The 3,800-nt window shown below is 48.6% G+C and overlaps 1 long non-coding RNA gene across 1 annotated transcript; it reads left to right on the top strand.

The window, feature by feature from the left end:
* Positions 1-636: 636 nt before the first annotated feature.
* Positions 637-2,056, top strand: LOC150046293 (uncharacterized). Its single transcript, XR_016539602.1, has 2 exons — positions 637-757; positions 1,246-2,056. It is a non-coding gene; the product is annotated as an uncharacterized LOC150046293 (long non-coding RNA).
* The last annotated feature ends 1,744 nt before the right edge of the window (positions 2,057-3,800 follow it).

Genomic DNA, 3,800 nt, shown 5'->3' on the forward strand with positions numbered 1-3,800 from the left:
AGTTTGCATCTATTTTCTGCAGCTCTATGTATGTTTTCCTTTGTGGTTACCATAGGAATTGCATTAGCACCCTAATGTTACCACACTGCAGTTGGGAGTTTGCACATGCTTTTAACTTCAATTACATGCAAGCTACTTCTCTAGAGTGCCCTCCACAAGAGCTTCCCGTGTCGATGTTATAAAGCTGCATCTTTCTATGTGTGACATAGCCTTTAATTATTGCTAGCTGTTAGTACTCCTTGTCATTGTTGTTGTTGTTGTTTGCTGGTCCTGGAGCTTGAACGCAGGGCTAGGCGCAGTCTCTGAGCCTCTTTGTGCTCAAGGCTAACACTCTACCACTTGAGCTATAGCACTGCTTCCAGCTTTTTCTGAATAGTTGATTGGCAATAAGAGCCTCACAGGGACTTCCACCTGAGCTGGCTTTGAACTGAGGTCCTCAGACTTCAGCCTCCTGAGTAGCCAGGATTTACCACTGGCAGCCAGCTCTGTTGGTACTCTTAGGATTAACTGACAGTGAGGTGCAGTATCCCACAGCAGCTACAGCCTCCTGGCTCCCGTGACAGAAGCTGACTGGGAGTGGAATGTTGTTTGTCTCTTTCTGATGTCACACTAGCAGCCCCCACCAGAGGAGCTCCTGGGGCTACCTAAGTCACCTGTGCTTGGTGACCTAGGCAGAACCCCAACGCGAGTATTGTGTTCATCTTGGGTTGAAAAAGGACACAGCGGGTGGGAGCAAGAAGTCTGACCAAGAGCAGAGGTAAAGGCCTCAGAGCCCAGGCCCTGAGCTCAAGGCCCAGGATTGGCAAAAAAAAAAAAAAAAAGGAACAAATGAGTCGCTGAGTAAGTGGGTGACATATAATGAATGAGTTCGCATAGACTAAGCACTAAAATAGTGAATGGATAAGAGGGGAGACATGCTGGTAACTGAATGAGAATGAGGGTAACCTGCTTACAATATTATTCTTATTGGGACTTGAACTCAGGGCCTGGGTGCTGTCCCTGAGCTTTTTTGCTCAAGGCTAGCATTCTCCCACTTTGAGCCACAGTGCCACTTCCAGTGTTCTGGTGGTTCATTGGGCAAATAAGAGTATCGCCAACTTTCCTGCCGAGGCTGGCTTTGAACCTTGAGCCTCAGATCTCAGCCTTCTGAGTAGCTACGATGACAGGTGTGAGGCACCTGCACTTGGCTTTTACAATACTTTCTGGATAACTCACCCCGTCTCACAACTTGCCCTTCCTGTATAGGAATGAGATGGGGCTGTGAGGTCGTTGTGCTCACAGCTTCCCAGCAGCCTTCCAGCCCCCACTGAGTCCATGGTCTCCAGGCTGTGCTTCTGTGCTGTCCTGGCCTGCATCAAAACCCCTCAGACGGCCACAGATCTGTCCATGCAGCTCATACAATGACATCCTACTCAGGCACCTCCTGTTCTTCTGCCTATGCCGTGCCCCAGTCATCTCCAGAAGCCACCCATTCTCTCAGCAATTATTCTAGTATATTCCAAGACAGCAAGGTGAGGGAGGCTTCTCAGGAGAACCAGGAGAACGAGGACTCCTCACTGGACCTCAACAAGCAAACCGAAGCTGACCCTGAAGCAAGTACTTTAGAGCACAAATCATACTCGGTGAACCTCACCTTCTTCCCATCCGAGAAGCTCCTGTCCACAGAGTCCCAGAAGCCCTTACCAATCCCCGAGGCCACAAAAGTCTGCCTCCTTAGGGACTGTTCAGCCCTGATCCAACTGCAGGACACACCCCCAGCCTCCTTGAAGAACCTGAAAGTCGTCAACAGCGGACTCTCTCCTACAGCACTGTCTGAAGCATCCATGAGTCGAGAGGTCGAATTCCAGCCCAGGAGAGAGAAGGAAGAGAGCAAAAAGGATCAAGAGCCAGCATCCTTCTCCATTGATCTGGTCATCTGTCATTCGGAAGCGCCAGAATCCAGCACTCCAGAATGCCCTCCGATTCCAGAAGCCACTGCCGTGAAGATCCAAACCAGCCATGTGAGTCCTACCGTTCAATAAACACCAGACTGGAGTGTCTGACTTCTGTATCCACACCCATGTCCCACCGCCCTTTTTGGCATGAAGTTAATTTTTGGATCGGGTCTCAGGGTGTGTGTGTGTGTGTGTGCCACATCCAGCCTTGGACAATTGAGCTTCCTGTTAATCTTGGCTTCTTTCCCCTCACCTCCTTGCTTTTTCTTTTCTTTTCTTTTCTTTTCTTTTTTCTTGAACTCAGGGCCTAAGCACTGCCCCTGAGCTTATGTGCTCAAGGCTAGTGCTCTGTCATCTTGAGCCACGGTGCCACTTCCAGTTTTCTGGTGGTTCATTGGAGATGAAGGCCTCATAGACCTTTTCCTGCCGAGGCTGGCTTTGAACCATGATCCTCATATCTCAGCCTCCTGAGTAGCTAGGATGACAGGTGTGAGCCACCAGCACCCAGCTAATCTTGGCTTCCTGAGTAGCTGGGATTACAGGCGTATGACATCCGTACCTGGCCATATCCTGGAATCTTTTTTTTTTTTTTTGCCAGTCCTGGGCTTGAGCTCAGGGCCTGAGCACTGTCCTTGGACTTTCTCAAGGCTAGAGCTCTACCACTTGAGCCTCAGCACCACATCTGGCTTTTTTCTCTGTATGTGATACCGAGGAATCGAACCCGGGTCTTCGTGCATGCTAGGCAAGCATTCAACCACTAGGCCAAACTCCCGGCCCCATATATCCTGGAATCTTAAGAGGGTATACCACCACCAAAAGCAAAATGACTTGAACCTGTCAAGGCTATTGATTAGTTCTATTCAAAAAGGATGTACTTGGATATTATCCTACCACCACACTAAAAACAACAACAATAATAATAGCCGAATGCTGGTGACTCACACCTGTAATCCTAGCTACTTAGGAGTTTGAGATCTGAGGATCATGGTGCAAAGCCAAGGCAGAAAGTCCATGAGATGCTTATGATCAGTTAACCACCAGACAACTGGAAGAGTGGTGCTATGGCTCAAAGTGGTAGAGCACTCACCTTGAGCAAAAAAAAAAAAGTTCAGGGACAGTGTTCAGGCACCAAGCTCAAGGCCCACGACTAACAAAAAAAAAAAAAAGAGAGAAAGAACTTCATGTTTTCTTGTTTTCTTTTACCTTTCCAACAAAACTTCTTTTCTACGTGCTTTGTTTTACAGAGATATTTCTATACCCATGTCTGTATAATGCCCAGAAACTTGAAGCCCCCCAGAAGGATCGCCAGAGGCCAGAGATCAATGCAAACTGCAATGAGTCGTTTATTGACGAACTCGAGCACGGGTCTCTGTGCACTGATAGTAGAGTGCAGACCAGAGGCCCTGAGCACAAGATTACAGCACCTTTTGTACATTCTTTGGTAGGGGGAAGGCCCCAGTAAGCATTAGTAATGAATCGATACACCACGTGGGAAAATTCATACCAAACTTCTAACAATGATTGGTGGAACACAAAGTGGGAAAGGGGCCAAGGCTAATCATTGGTCGGGCTAGCTGACTGTCGTGCTTTGAACTGATTGGGAGCCCCTATGGTGATTCTAGGAGGATGGTTTTATCTCAATGGTAATGGGCTTGCGATTGCCCTAGTGTTGACCCACAAGTCCGACCTTGTAGGTGCCAGATGGCCCTTGAAGCCCCAGGCCTAGGTGGAGGGTCTGGAATGTGCATACTCCCTACCAGAGGGTAGCTCGTGCTCCAGATCCGGGAGTGTCTAGGGCCCAAGGGTGAGTGGGTGGTTGTAGATTAGTCAGGAGAACTGCTGTTACCTTCCTCAAGGTTATAGCAA

The sequence above is a fragment of the Megascapheus bottae genome, chromosome 25 (genome assembly GCF_031878675.1).
Source record: "Megascapheus bottae isolate mThoBot1 chromosome 25, mThoBot2.hap1, whole genome shotgun sequence".
Lineage (NCBI taxonomy): Eukaryota > Metazoa > Chordata > Mammalia > Rodentia > Geomyidae > Megascapheus > Megascapheus bottae.